Source organism: Phocoena sinus, chromosome 10 (genome assembly GCF_008692025.1).
Source record: "Phocoena sinus isolate mPhoSin1 chromosome 10, mPhoSin1.pri, whole genome shotgun sequence".
Lineage (NCBI taxonomy): Eukaryota > Metazoa > Chordata > Mammalia > Artiodactyla > Phocoenidae > Phocoena > Phocoena sinus.
The window spans coordinates 42,700,413-42,715,960 of NC_045772.1; the positions used below are offsets into that span (position 1 = coordinate 42,700,413).

The following is a 15,548-nucleotide window of genomic DNA, read 5'->3' on the forward strand; positions in this document are numbered from 1 at the left end:
GAAAAATTGGAAAATCTTATAATACCAAGTCCATGTGACTACAGCTGGCTGGAGCTGAGGAGTTGTTCACAGTCCCTACCTCTCCCTTTGTCCGATACCTGGCTGACTTCACACAATATGTTCTTGGCCTGGCAACTGTAGATGTTTGAGTTTGTGACCATGGTCTAGACCATAGTATACCATGTGCTGAATTAAATAAATATCGAAGAATCAAATAGCATCACTCTTTTGAGTTTATTAAATCCTTGTTCCCCCAGGCACTAAACTAATTGCATCTTTGCATAAGTTACTCAACCTCTCTGTACCTTGGTGACCTCATCTATAAAATAGTGATATTTATAGTAGCTACCTCACAGGGTTGTTGTGAGGGTTAAATGAGATAAAATATGTAGGTAACTTAGAACAATGCCCAACACAGAGTAAGCCACAGTGTTTGCTTCTCAGCCCCTGTTCTTTGTTATCTTTTCTGGATTTCTGTGACATATTTTTCAAAACTATTTGTAAAATTGATGGCTTCATAAGTTTTCAGAAAATAGATTTAAGTTGGCTCATGACCTGTAAAGACTCCAACCTTAACTGTGTGGAAATATGTAAATGCATTTTCTATTACTAAGAAATCACGTTTCTGGAGTTAAGTAGAGATTCAGTTTGACAACTGAAAGTTAGCCCAAATGGAACTGACAAATACCTGAAACGAACATATTTCATGACTACATGGGAGTTTTTCTGTTTGCAAAATCCATGCCTGGCCAAAGGCAGAAGTTCTTGTTTGAGCAGTTTTGTATCCATACTGTATTTCCTGTATGACCTTGAACAACTGGACCCAAACTTCTTCCAAATGGCTGTTCGCTTGCCAGGAGTGATGTCCTGCTTTCGTCATATAGGAAGTACTTCGCCTTCAAGATTGTTTTCAGTGTCGCTTCTGATACTCTTTTCTCTTTTCTCTTACACTGAGTCACAACTACTTGTTTACATGTCTGTTTCTCTTAGAGTGAATTGCTTGAATTCTGAGACATCTTACGCGCTTCACTAGAAAGGACATGATGACTGGCTCAGGCTTTGGTGCCAGGATGCCTGGATTCAAATCCTGGCTCTGCCACTTTTGGGCTTTGTAGCCAGGGACAGGTCCTGGATCCCTATGAATCTCAATTTCCTCATCTACAGTAACTCACAGGGTTGTTATGAGGATTAAATGAGCAAATATTTGTAAAACTCTATAGAACAGTATCTGGCACATGGAAGATATTTAATAAATGTTAGTGATTATTATTGTTGTTGCTGTCGACTTGATTTTTTTTTAATTTCCACATTGTGTCTCTAGTTTCCTCCAACTGCTCAAATTTACTCTGCTACAACTGATACAAATCTAATTTTACTGCTCTTTGCTTCTTCTAGTTTAAGAAATAAGCTTTCAAAATATGAATCACAATTTGATCCTGCAGAGACAGAATACTGAGAAATGAAAAATATTGAATGTCTAGTTTTGGCAAAAGGTGCATAGCCACATTCCACTCCTTTAAAAAACAAAAAAGAAAAAACAAAAAAAACTTATCCTGTGGGCTTCCCTGGTGGCGCAGTGGTTGACAGTCCGCCTGCCGATGCAGGGGACATGGGTTCGTGCCCCGGTCCGGGAAGATCCCACATGCCGCGGAGTGGCTGGGCCAGTGAGCCATGGCCGCTGAGCCTGCGCGTCCGGAGCCTGTGCTCAGCAACAGGAGAGGCCACAGCAGTGAGAGGCCCACGTACCGCAAAAAACAAAACAAAAACAAAAAACTTATCCTGTAACTCCTCCCTGCTCCCTGGTAAGACCTTTCTAGAGTAATAAATTGATTCCTTTTTATTTCTGTACTACACTCTCCTTCCCTTCTACCCCCATTGTAATGTGTTTAATATATATCTGTTTGCACTTAGTACAGTGTACTAATTAAATGAATGTACTAATTCCTGCCCCATCACATCTGTCAAGGCATACTTGACAGTAACATGACTTATAACTGATGGTGTTAACCTTGATCTGAAACCTGGTGCTGTTTGCCAGTTTTCTCCACTATCAAGTTAACTTTTTTCCCTTTCCATACTCTTCTTTGGAAGTGAGTCATTAAGTCCAGTGCACAACCAAGGGAGGGTGTGGGGACAGAATTAATCTTTACCTCCTGGAAGGAGGAGTATCTACATCTATTCTTTGGAATTCTTCTATAAAGAAAAGTTGTCACTTCTCCAATATTTATTTATTTGTTAAATAATTTTTGTATCATTATGGACTCATAGATATTTATTTTACTCTTTGGGTTATAATCCAATACCATAATTATTTCCTTGCTGAAATTTTTTCAGCTTTGGCCATTGGGAGCTCTTTCAGATTGGCTCCTGTATCCTTTTGACATGCTTCCATCAATTTTATCTTATCTTTTTTCAAACTTCCTTCCTTTTTGGCATTATAAGATACTCCAGACTCATATTTTCCCTCCCCTGTCCTAGAGTCAGCCGTTTCTCCTTTTCTAGGAAAATGGTATTTAGAAATCAAAATCACGTTGCTGGTCATGCTTATTGCTGCTGGAATGTCACTGCTTCTAGGCCCTCTCAATGGACAGAGCTAGGAAATATATGTATGTATAGTAACCTATGAATACACACATCTATCTATTATCTATCTCTCTATCTATCTTCTATTTATCTATCTATCTATAAACATGAATTTCTACTGATGTCTCTGGCCCTAATCCAGCACCCCAGGGCTCATTTTAGCCTTCTCTTCTTGCTTATTTATGACATTTTCTCTAATAATGAGAGACCTGGCTCCCATTATCTACAATTATTTAATTATTTGTTTGAGCCTACTATTATGAGTTAAAATGTGTTCTCCCAAAGTTAATATGTTGAAGTCCTAGCTCCCAGTACTGCATATAAGGTCACAATAATGTGACCTTATTTGGAGAGAGTCTTTACAGAGGTAAGAGGTAAGCAAGTTAAAATGAGATCATTAGGGTGGCCTCTAATCCAATATGACTAGTGTCCTTAAAAATAGGGGAAATTTGGACACAGACGCATGCATAGAGGGAGGAAGATGTGAAGGCAGGGAGAAGATGAACATCTACAAGCCAAAGAGAAAGGCCTGGACCAGATCCTTTCCTCACAGCCTTCAGCAGCGACTAACTCTGTCAACACCTAGGTTTCAAACTGTGAGTAACCAGAACTGTGAGACAATACATTTCTGCTGCTTAAGCCACCCAATTTGGTACTTTGTTATGGTAGCCTTAGCAAACTAATATAGATTTTCTGGTGTACAGGTAAATTAGTTTTGAAATTCCTAATATTTAGCTCTATGAGAAACAGATTTACCAAACAGAGTACAAAGTTTTTGCCTTTAGCCTTATAATATCTAGTCAAAACACTGTTTTCCAAAGTCAGTTCCTTTTCTACCTACCCCTTCAATGAGGTTATATTATATATTTATAATAAAGTTAGATTAATTTGTCACAGCCTTCATTCCATCCCAGGATTCCTCATCATCTTGGTTGATTTTTTTTTAATTTGAATACAGCAAATGGATTTTGACAAATGCATCAAGTCTATAGGTATCCACTACCTGTAGAGTATAGAAGAGTTCCTACCCTAAAACATCCCCTCCCTCTGCGGTGCCTTTAGAGTCAACCCTTCACTCCTCCTGAATCCCTGGCAACCACTGGTATGTTTTCCATACCTATAATTTTGCCTTTTCCGTATGTCATATAAATGGAATTACATAACCTATAGCCTTTTGAATCTGGCTCCTTTCACTTTAGCAAAAATGCATTTGAGATTCATACATGTTGTTGAGTAAATTAGTAACTGCTTCCTTTTTATTTGAGTAGTATTCGATTGTACCACTATTTATCCACTCACTTGTGGAACAATATCTTTGTTGCTTCTGTTTTTTGGCAATTACAAATAAAGTTGCTATAAATATTCCCCTCTAGGTTTGTGTGTGTTTCAATTCACTTGGGTAAATACCCAGATATGAGATAGCTGGTTCTTTATGGTAAGTGTATATTTAACTTTATAAGAAACTGCTAAACTGACTTAATGACTGTACCATCCTGCATTCATACCAGCAATGAATGAAGGTTCCTATTGTTCCACATATACACCAGCATTTTGTACCATCAGTTATTTTTTTTAATTTGAGCAGTTGTAATAGGTGTGTAATGATATCTAACTGTGGTTTTATTTATTTAATCTTATTTTATTTTATTTTTGGCCACGATGTGCGGCTTGTGGGATTTTAGTTCCCCAACCAGGGATTGAACCCAGGCCCTTGGCAGTGAGGGCGTGGAGTCCTAACCACTGGACTGCCAGGGAATTCCCTGACTGTGGTTTTATTTTGCAAGCACTAAATTTTACAGATTCATCCCTGTTGCCATATTACATCCCATGTTCTGCTGTATAATTCTCTATGATGTGCATCTACCACATTTCACTATCAATCCTCCCAATAACAGACACTCCCACTGTCTCCAAATAATACCATGACATTTATTTTCTTTATTCATTATGATCTCAGAGATTTCAGTATTTCTTTAGTTTCTTTTCATCATCGTTACTTCATACATGAGAGAAAATAATATCCAAACAAACAATATCCAAACCATATCTAAAAATCTTCTTGCATAGACTAGAGTCTCAAATTTTCTCACATAGACTCTATGATAAATATAGAATTGATGCAATTATCTTCAAAAAAGGATTATTTAGGGCTTCCCTGGTGGCGCAGTGGTTGAGAGTCCGCCTGCCGATGCAGGGGACGCGGGTTCGTGCCCTGGTCCGGGAGGATCCCACATGCCGCGGAGCGTGGCCGCTGGGCCGTGGCCGCTGGGCCTGCGTGTCCGGAGCCTGTGCTCCGCAACGGGAGAAACCGCAGCAGTGAGAGGCCCGAGTACTGCAAAAAAAAAAAAAAAAAAGGATTATTTAATAAAGCATTATGACTTCTGGTTTGTTTTCAATAACATTTCTTTCTCCCTCCCTCTCTTGCTTTCCTCCTTGCTTCTTTCATTTCATCCCTCAAAAAAATATTATTGAAGGTCTTTGCCTGTAGTAGTCATTGTTCAAGCCAAGGATATACACAAACAAGGACCCGACCCTGTAGTAGCTGACAATCTGGTATAGTGTGTGTTAGGGGAGAAGGAAACATGGGAACATACATACAGACATACAGGAAAGAGTTGTTTAAAAACAGGCAAGAGAGTGCAGCCAGCTGTGCCCTGGTGAGATAGGGAAGGTTCTCCAGAGGAGATAAAGATTTGAACTAGTTGTTGAAGAATTAATAGAAGGGGAGAGGGACTTCCCTGGTGGCGCAGTGGTTAAGAATCTGCCTGCCAATGCAAGAGACACCGGTTCAAGCCCTGGTCCAGGAAGAGCCCACATGCCATGGAGCAACTAAGCCCACAAGCCACAACTACTGAAGCCCACATGCTGCGACTACTGAAGCCTGCATGCCTAGAGCCCGAGCTCCACAATGAAGAGTAGCCCCTGCTTGCCGCAACTAGAGAAAGCCCGCGCGCAGCAACGAAGACCCAGAGCAGCCAAGAAAAAGAAAAAGAAAAAAAAAAAAGAAGGGGAGAACAGAGGGCATAGAGGGCATAAAAACACTTGTCATGTTGAGAACCATGTCTTTCTTGTTCAATGCTGTATTTCCAGTGTGTCAAGTTGTTCCTGACATATAAATATTTGTTGAATTAATGCATGATTGCCCTTCCTGGGTCTTAAATGGTAGAGGTTTAGATTTACAAACTGTGGTTCAAAAGATCACATTAAAAGGCATGCCTTATTAGCAATTTATTCGTGTTTCATTCCTTAAATTGGCTAGGATAATTGAAAGAAAGGGAGGAGGAAGCCGGAGGAAGGAGCTGGAGCAAAGGAAAGAGAGAATATAAACTGGTAACGATAAAGCCTTTAAATATGGCAGTGGGGGTTGAAGAAATTAGGAGCCTCGGATAAGTGCCTGAAATTGGTGGGGCACCCTGGAGTGGGATGGAAACCATCATGAAGGCTAACTTCTCAATTTGGTCTCAGATGTTCAAACCACCAACGTGTATGGAAAGGAGGTGAAAGTTATTTACCTTTGATTAGACTGCGGTGCTCTTGAGGACTCCATTGAAATTAGTGCCAAGTGTACTGACATTTTGGGCACTGGTCTACCTAGTTTTTGTATTGTAGATTCTTCAGGAGGAGCCATTATTTATTTTTTATTTTTTGCAGTACGCGGGCCTCTCACTGTTGTGGCCTCTCCCGTTGCGGAGCACAGGCTCCGGATGCGCAGGTTCAGCAGCCATGGCTCACGGGCCCAGGCACTCCGCGGCATGTGGGATCCTCCCGGACCGGGGCACGAACCCGTGTCCCCTGCATCGGCAGGCAGACTCTCAACCACTGCGCCATCAGGGAAGCCCAAGGAGTCATTATTGATGTGATTATAATCCTTATTAGCCTTACATCATTGTCAAGTAGGATGTATATGAAGACAGAAGGTTGAGACAAACAAAGTAATCACATAAGAAAACCCAAAATGAATGGATAAACCCAGTCATCTGTAGCACAGAGTGGAAAGCGCAACTAATTTCAATGAGGTTGGGGAGTGCCAAGGAAAAAAACCATATCTTCTAAAATGGATTAGGGGTTGCTGCTAAACATGAGAATTACAATAGATGACTCTAAGCAGTTAGAAGTTTCAAGGAATACAAGAGAGAATAGTTCTCAAACTTTTTAATCTCAGGACCCCTTTACATTCTTAAAAATTGAGGACTCCAAGAACTTTTATGTGTATTATAGATACCTATATTATCATATTTGAAATTAAAATTAAGAAATTTTAAGAGTAGTTATTCGTTATTTCATTTTAAACATTCGTTATTTCATTTCATTTTAACAGAAAAGAATCTTTTATATGAAAAGTAACTACTTTTCAAAACAAAAAAAATTGAGTAGGTGGCATCGTTTCATGTTTTTGCAAATCTCTTTAACGTCTGGTTGAACAGTAGATGACTGGATTCTAATATTTGCTTCTGTTTTCAGTGTTCCCATATCACATGTCATGTAGCCTCTGTAAAACTCCACTCTACACTTATGAGAGAATGAGAGTGCCAAGGCAAATAACATTTTAGTATTATTATGGAAATACTTTTGACTTTCCCCTTTAAAGAGTCTGGGGACCCTCAGACCACACTTCGAGAACCACTGTTTTAAGAGTTAATATTAGTCAATCCAGCTTCAACTGAAAAATAGCCATGAGGTTTCACAGGCCCTGAGGCTTTACATGGGATTTACTTTTTCAAAAAGATGAAACAACACTGTCCTCATTATAAAGCATCCAGACAATACACAAACATGCTATTTTCATCCATCGAAAGTCCTAAAGGATCGCAAGTCTGGTAGAAGGATGGAGAGGTAGCAATGAAGAGCATCCCCGGAAGCCACGGATACCCACTGAGTTAGGAGAAGCAAAACCAGCAGAAGACGCCGCCTAAGTGGTTAGAAGGAAAGAACTGTTGTTCTGAGGGGGAAAAATGGGCGGGGAGAGAAAATGGTTACCGGGGACCGGAGAGTTGCAGGAATTAGGCCGTGACAGCGTCGGGAACTAAGGAGCGCTCGCCGTTAGGATGCGGCAAGCCGGGACCCGGTCGCTGGCCCCCTGCCCTCACCCTTCCCAGTACCACGCAAGGGGGACGAGGTGAGCGGGGGGCGAGGCTGGCGGGTCTGGGCCCTGCCCGGGAACGGAAGGGGTTGCGAGTTCCTTTCCAGCGAAGCGGGTACAAAAGAGATGGCTGGAGGCGTAGTAAGGGGCGGAGGCGGGAACCCGACGAACCCAAGCTTGGCGCGGGAGGTTTGGAGGTCGCGGGGGAGGGGGGAGAAGAAGGACGGTTCTGTTGCTAGGCAACCCGTCCTGGACCCGCCTCCCGCTCGCGTTGCTAAGAGACGGCGAGGCCAGGGGGAGGGCGGTGGCGGGGGCCCTACGTGCTGACGCTAATTGTATATGAGCGCGAGCGGCGGGCTCTCGGGTCTTTTTTAGCGCCATCTGCTCGCCGCGCCGCCTTCTGCTCCTCCCGCCGCCGCCCTGAGTCACTGCCTGCGCAGCTCCGGCCGCCTGGCTCCCCGTGCTAGCCACTGGTAACGGACGGGAACTCGAAGGGGAAGGGGGGACGTAGAGACGGCCTGCGCGGAGGGAAGGGGTGAAGGGACGGGGAACCGCGAGCGGGGGCTGCCGGCCGCCGGGGCCTCCGGGGCCGTCCTGTGAGGCCAGAGCCCGAGCCGTTTGCGGAGTCTCGACCCCGCAGTCGGAGAGGGCCCGCGGGATCGGCCGGCGCTTCTCTGGGGAACCGATCAGGACACGCGCGGGGGTCGGTGCGGCCCGCGTGCTAGTCTGCACCGAGGTTTTGAGCTCCACCAGCTTCTCAGCGCGGACGGGAGCGAGGCCGCGGCGACGCCCGGGCGCCCGGAGGAGGCGGCGGCTGCGCCACTAGGGACCGGCAGGCGCCTGGGGTGCGGCCCGGGCCCAGGTCTGTAGCCCACCTCCGCCTCGACGCCCCCGCTCACTCAAAAATAATACTCGGAGGGAGGCCGCTGGGGGATGGAAAGAACCGCGGAGGCTGCGAATTCCGATGGGAGGGAGGGGCTGTGAGGGGACGAGGCCCCTGGGCGGGGAGGGGGCGGGGAGGCAGCGAGGCTCCTGGGCTCCCCGCCCACTGTAGGCGGCGATGGGTCTGGGAGGGGAAACCCCCGGCGGCTTCCCTCCGCACGTGGCCGCCGGCGGGGCCTGATTGAAGACCCCTGTCTGGTTGTCCCTACTTTACTGGAAGTTGTGGAGATGGTGGGACGTGAAAATGAATAGTGAGCCAGTAAGTCCAGCCCTTGGGTTTCCAACTCTTCCCTGCTTCTCTTTGGTCTTAGTCTTTTTATTGGTACCGGAGGAAAGTGTGAACGTTAGGTGCTGAATGATGAAGCAGGGCCTCCACTGCTAGGGTTTTAAAGAATTAACACGTGTAAAGCGCTTACGTTAGCTGTTATTAACAAGAGATTCTTTTGTGTATCTCAAGTACAAATTAGAATTAGGATGGGTATCTTGACCAGGGTTTTTTATTTGGGGAGAATTGATCCTAATCAGTCTAAGCCTGAACAGTTCTAAGGTGGAAGTAAAGGATTTGGCCTGAAATGTTTTTAATTTTTCTAGGACTTCTATTGCTTTCTTACAAATTAGTTCCTTTGTTCACGTTCCCAATCTAAGATAGTTAACCAGTTGTTTTGTTTTTAAGGTGAGTGGGGTTATGGTGGAGGAGGTATTGCGAGGTGGAATGCGGCGTCAATGTAAACGTACTGAGCGAAGTGTGTAGTCTGTTGCCTTGTCAGTGCGCCCGCTTTGCCCTCAAAAAAAGAGGCAGGGCAGGGAGACGGGTAATGAGGTCCTTTAGGGGAGGGCTGGGTTTTCCGAGTACAAGAAGAGCCGGGCACATGATGTCCTCAAGGAGCCCCAATTTTATTCTCTCACTGTCTGATTATACTGTAAGGACTGCGCTTTAAAAGCTCACAACTTCAAACTGCTTGCCTGATTTCAGGAGAGCTGAGCTGGAAAATGAAATTTGCCATTTTTGAAAATACGTAGCATCAAAATACCTTTGCAGAGTAGTATTTAGTTCCTATTTTCTTGTCGGCTTTAATTAATCCTACTTCTATACATACTTAGTAATACACTTTTGGCTAAGGGAAAAACCTTACATTTAGAAAAACTTATTTAAAGCTGACCGTTGGTAAATGAGGTTTACAGTGATCTTCTGGGGCTAAATCTCATGCTTCTAAGTTTTCTGAGTTCAAATTAACGGCACAAATCCATTTACTTTTTAAGAAGACTGGTCCTTTTATATCACTCTGAAAATTTTCATAAAATGTATATGTTGCAAAGTACCTATTTTTGATATAGGACCTATTGACAGGGAAAATTACTAAGCTAATACTAAATGTGACACCCTTGTACTCTAGAGATAAAACAAAAACACACCCAACACTTGTACCAGAACTAATTTAATCCAGGTGCTATTTTTTTTATTACTTACTCAACGTGCCCATATTGCCTCGAGATGACTGATTCTGAACTCCCCAAAATGTATTCATACAGCGTCCTTTTGCAGGAAAAGGGGCTAAAAAAGGTAGAATCTGATTGACTTAAAGGTATGAAGATGTCAACATACCGCTTTGCTTACTTTATTTTCTGCTTGATTGTAAATTTGAAATATTAATGAAAGGGGATGAACCCTGATCAATTTAGAAAACTAATGAACAGTCTATTCAAATCCTCAAGTCTAATCAAACCTGTAATTACTTGTGTTCTTAGTTGACTCTTTGAGTAAATATTTTAGCTCCTGTTTGGACATACACCTTATTTCATGAGCCAAACAGGCAAATTGGTTGTCTAGATATAAAGTGTTGAGTTGTGATGAGTGCCCTGAAGAAAAAGAAAGTGGGGGAAGTGGGAGATAGTGTAGCACTTTGAGGTTCCTGCTTAATTTGGGAGGTTTGTTATAAAGATTTCCTACCTTGAATAAGTCCAGGGCTTTTGGTTTCACCAGACAGTAGTTCAAATTTGATTGGCAGTTGCCCTCAGGGCAAAAGCGGCTTCCTTCTACTTATCCTTTTGCTTCCTGTTTTGCCTTCAGTTTTGTGTTAGTAATTTCTTACTATCTTATTAACGTTTTCCCATGCTTTTAATTCTTTACATGAAGGAATTCGTTAAAACGGCAACATTAAGACCCATTTCATACTAATTTCATCTGAGTAAGTTCTCTCCCTGTTGGGCAGAGTAGGGGTTAGAAGGTGAGCACAGTTGCTTTCACTCATCCTTGTAAGTAAGTTGCTTTACTACTCTTGACTGCAGCCCACTAGATCACATTACTGGGCTTGCCATGGAAAGTGGCCTCTACACTTCTGGTTACCAACCCTGCCTTTTACTGCTACATAGTTTGATGTATTTTTACTTGCTCAGAAGTTTTGTGCGTTGTGATTTTTTTTTGGGAAAGGAGGCTATAATTTTGAAGAGTTTATTAATTTGAATTATTTTCTCAGGTAAAGAGGGTACATAAGAAGAGCACAACAGGCAGAAAATATTCTTGCATGATTATTCAGGCAATGTTTTACTCTGTATATTAACACATTTAATGCTCCTGGAGATAGCTGGTATCAACATTTTGATGAGGAAACTGAGGTACAGAGCAGTTAAAGAACTTATCCAAGGTTACATAACTGAACAATGATGATTTATAATAAGGATTTTATATTGGTTTAAAGGGAGTTCCCTTGACTTACACTTACACTGTATACATCTGCTTGGAATTTAAAAGCACCCTGCTTGGGTTCCACTGGGCTTCAAGGGAAAGTTCAAGCACTTACAATCCTGAAGATTTCTTCCAGCATATGTCTGATATGTGAATAAGTTGTTTTAGTTTGTTAATGCTGAGTGAATTTTCAAGAAATATCAGTATGTTTCTCTACTGTTGGGTCAGATGATCCCTTGATCCCTTGAACAGAAGATAGTGTTCTCAAATAGGAGTTCATTTGGCTTGGGAGTGTAATACAAAAGTCAGTTCTAGGTTGACTTTTGATATCCCTGAAGTGAAAAAAGCATAAAGAATGAGACGTGTTGTGCTGGAATCAAGTAAAGTACTGAGCCCCTGGACCACCGAAATTGTTAATAGAACAGCAATGTCCAAAATACAGATTTGTTTAAAATGCATTTGGAATGAGATATGAGGTCTGAAGTAAAGGGAAATGTTTTCCTTGGGATGTTACTGGCTCCCTTGAACTCTTTTGCTTTGAAACATTTGTAGTTCTTTTTTTTTTTAATTCTTTAAAAATTTTAATTTTTTAATTCTTATTTTCTTACTTTTGTATTTTTGGCTGTGCCGCGTGGCTTGTGGGATCTTAGTTCTCCAACCAGGGATCGAACCCACACCCTGGGCAGTAAAAGTGCGGAGTCGTAACCAACCACTGGACCGCCAGGGAATTCCTAAGACATTTGTAGTTTTTAATGATTGGCTGTTTCACCATGAAGTAGTCATTTTCTGTAAAGGAATATAACTATAGGTTACTGTATAATCTATGTAGCAGTAGGCTGATAGGGGAGGCCCCTTGGCTTTTGGAATAGTGGAATTGGCATGGGTATTGGAAGTCAGATTTTAATTCCTAGTTTTTTCACTTGTGTGTTGCTGAGCAAGTTGCTTACTAATCTGCAAATAAGAGGAAAGCATGTAATAATTTTCTACAGAGTAAGCTCCATGAATACTAGCTTTCTTTCCTTCTCATTGAAAGTAAGGAGAACAGAATCAGGTATACTGGAATGGTAGGTCATTTGATGTCTGGACATCTAGCTATTATAAGACCACAGAATAATCAAATGATGGTCTGATTGAATCACTTGTTTCCCCCTCTTCTCCAATGGAAGATTTTCTTCATGTTCAAGTTCTTGGGTTAAGATTTGCCTTCAGTCATGTTATGAACTGTCTTTCCATTGAGATCTTCTGTAACATATATTGTTTGGGTAGTGGGTTGAACCTTTTGTCGTAAACTTTAATCTCTTTAAACTTTAAAACAGTGATACCACCTTTTGGTTAAGGATTGTATTCTACTTTGAAGCTTTTTGTATTCTTACGTTGTAGATGTGTTTCTTATAAGTGGGATGTAGTTGGATTTTGTTAAATCTAGTCTGACAGTTTTAAGAGGGAGCCTTTAGTTGATTTATGTAATCACTATGATTAGGTTTAAATCTGATTTGTGTGTGTGTGTACTTTTTATTTGTCCAAAACCTGTTTTTCTTTTAGGTTGATGTAAAAATAGGTATAATTTACTTGGTGTTCCTTGTACTTCGGAAGCTACATGTTCTCTTTATGAAATTTTGGAGTCACCTTAGAAATTATAACATGCTTACTTAACATTAGAATAATCCATTTCCTCCCCCCTTATTCTCACCACTGACATTGTTATGGTAGTTTAAATTTAACACTACACAGTGGTGATATTATGTCTTAAAATATTTGTTTAGGTATATGCTGATATCCTTATTTCCTCTTATTTCTTGTATCTTTAGATCTCCTGTTTGGGATCACTTGCCTTCTGCCTGAAGAATATACTTAATAGCATTTATTAATGAGAGTGCTGGAGATATTTTTGCCTGATATTTCTGTTTCACCTGCGTTCTTTTTTTAATTGAAGGAAACTTTTTACTTTTATTCTTATTTTTAAATTTATTTATTTTTGGCTGCGTTGGGTCTTCGTTGCTGCGCGCAGGCTTTCTCTAGTTGCGGCGAGCGGGGGCTACTCTTCATTGTGGTGTGTGAGCTTCTCATTGCAGTGGCTTCTCTTGTTGCGGAGCTTGGGCTCTAGGTGTGTGGGCTTCAGTAGTTGTGGCACATGGGCTCAGTAGTTGTGGCTTGTGGGCTCTAGAGCGCAGGTTCAGTAATTTTGGTACACGGTCTTAGTTGCCTCTCAGCATGTGGGATCTTCCCGGATCAGGGCTTGAACCCGTGTCTCCTGAAATGGCAGGCGGATTCTGAACCCCTGTGCCACCAGGGAAGTCCCTCACCTTCATTCTTAAAGGATGTTTTGGTTGGGTGTAATATTCTGAGATCCTTAGTTATTTTCAGCTCATTGAGCACACAGTACGTTCTGTTTTTTGGTGTCTATTGAAGAGAAAACAGTAGTCAGTCTTTTGTGCCTTTGAAGTTAATCTAAGTCTTTTCTCTGTATGCTTTTTGAGGTGACTTCTGTCCCTATTGTCTTACATTTTCACTCATATAAGTGTGGGTTTTTTATTTATTCTGATTGGAATTTGTAGGGCTTGTCTTTCATTAGTTCTGGAAAATTCTTAGCTATTTATTTCTTCAAATATTCTGCCCATTCTATCCTCTACTCCTAGAACTTGTATTAAATCTTTTTAGACATTATTGTATCCTAAAATGCTTTTTCAGTATTTTTTATCTTCTAGTCTCTGCCATACTTTGGAAGATTTCTTCTAAGCTCACTTCCATTCCAGCTCACTTAATTCTCTCTCCATCTGTGTTTGGTTTACTGTTAAACCTGCCCATTTAGTTTGATTTCTGTTATTTTTATTTGTAGAAGATCTGTTTAGTTCTTTGCCAGATTTGCTCTATCACCTTTATTTAGTAAATGATTGTTTCTTGTAGGTACTGCTACAGACATTGTACTTTCAAACTTAATAAGCATGATTGTTTTTTCTGTGTGGTCTTTTTGACAATATTTAAGTCCATTCATAGGATGGGCTTCTGTTGTATTCTTTTCTGTTGCCCCTATTGTTCTCAAAAATTACTTTATGAATTATTTAAGGTCTAGGATGAGGGCACCTTTCATTTACATTTGGATATGCAGGTGCCTAGGAATGCTGAGATGGCTTTAAGCTCATAGCTTAAGGTTTTGGGTGCAGTGCAGATGAGGTGAATTTGGGCTTTTGAACAGGAGGACTTGTGTATTATCTCTGAGAATATAGCACTTTGAGGTTCCTGCTTAATTTGGGAGGTTTGTTATAAAGATTTCCTACCTTGAATAAGTCCAGGGCTTTTGGTTTCACCAGACGGTAGTTCAAATTTGATTGGCAGTTGCCCTCAGGGCAAAAGCGGCTTCCTTCTACTTATCCTTTTGCTTCCTGTTTTGCCTTCAGTTTTGTGTTAGTAATTTCTTACTATCTTATTAACATTTTCCCATGCTTTTAAGATTTTAACAGATATTTTATTCTGTACTTTTAATTAGTTTTCATTGGTAGAGTTGGTCTGAATAATCTAGCTTGTCACTACCAGGAGTGGAAATTCTTCAGAACTCTTAGAAAGCAATTTCATGTCTGATAAATAAAATTCTCATTGATTTTACTTAATGTTGTTGACTGCAATAAAAAAAAAAATCAATGCAGGTGTTAACCTAAACTTGTGTTTTTCAGTGTGATCTGAATGTCTGAGACCACCTGCCTCAGAAGCTGGGTTTCTTATTTCAAATGCAGATTTTTGCGTCCACTCCTTGGTTTTGAATCTGGGTATGGGAATAGCTCCTTTATTTTTAGTTTTTTGACTTATTTGTAATTCTAGATTTACAGTAAAGTTGTAGTTCAGAGTTCCCATATGCCCGTTACCCAGTTTCCCCTAATGTTAACATCTTATACTGCCATGGTGCATTTACTGGTCAGTCTGCATTTGTCAAAACTGAAAGAAGCTGTTTTTAGCCATCATCCTAGCTAATTATTTTGCAGGAACACTGACCCCATGTAAAGCGTAGTTCAAAATGGACAGAATGAAAAACATTGTGTGTGTTTATTGAGTGTTAACTAGGTGTCAAACACGAATCTTTTACATGAATTTGCTTCTTAATAAGAGAAATCCAATGAGGGAAAAATTTTCTCCTGCTTTTTGAAGATGATGAAATAAGGCCAGAAGTTGTTCGCCTGAGCTAGATTGCTACAAAGCTGGTGTCAACCCAAATGATCTGGCTGCAAAATTAGGCATACTTTTCTTTAAAAAACAAAAGTGTATACAACC

The 15,548-nt window shown here is 41.2% G+C and overlaps 1 protein-coding gene across 8 annotated transcripts in view; it reads left to right on the forward strand.

The window, feature by feature from the left end:
* Positions 1–7,976: 7,976 nt before the first annotated feature.
* Positions 7,977–15,548, forward strand: part of NAP1L1 (nucleosome assembly protein 1 like 1) — a 34,969-nt gene continuing 27,397 nt past the window's right edge. For 4 of the 8 annotated variants that reach the window (XM_032644178.1, XM_032644175.1, XM_032644179.1 and 1 more), the window contains exon 1: positions 7,997–8,136. The gene's annotated coding sequence lies outside the window, so the exon portion shown is untranslated. Of the gene's footprint in view, positions 8,137–8,713; positions 8,865–15,548 lie in introns of those variants that run through there. The other 4 variants (XM_032644172.1, XM_032644173.1, XM_032644177.1 and 1 more) reach the window with 4 other exon arrangements.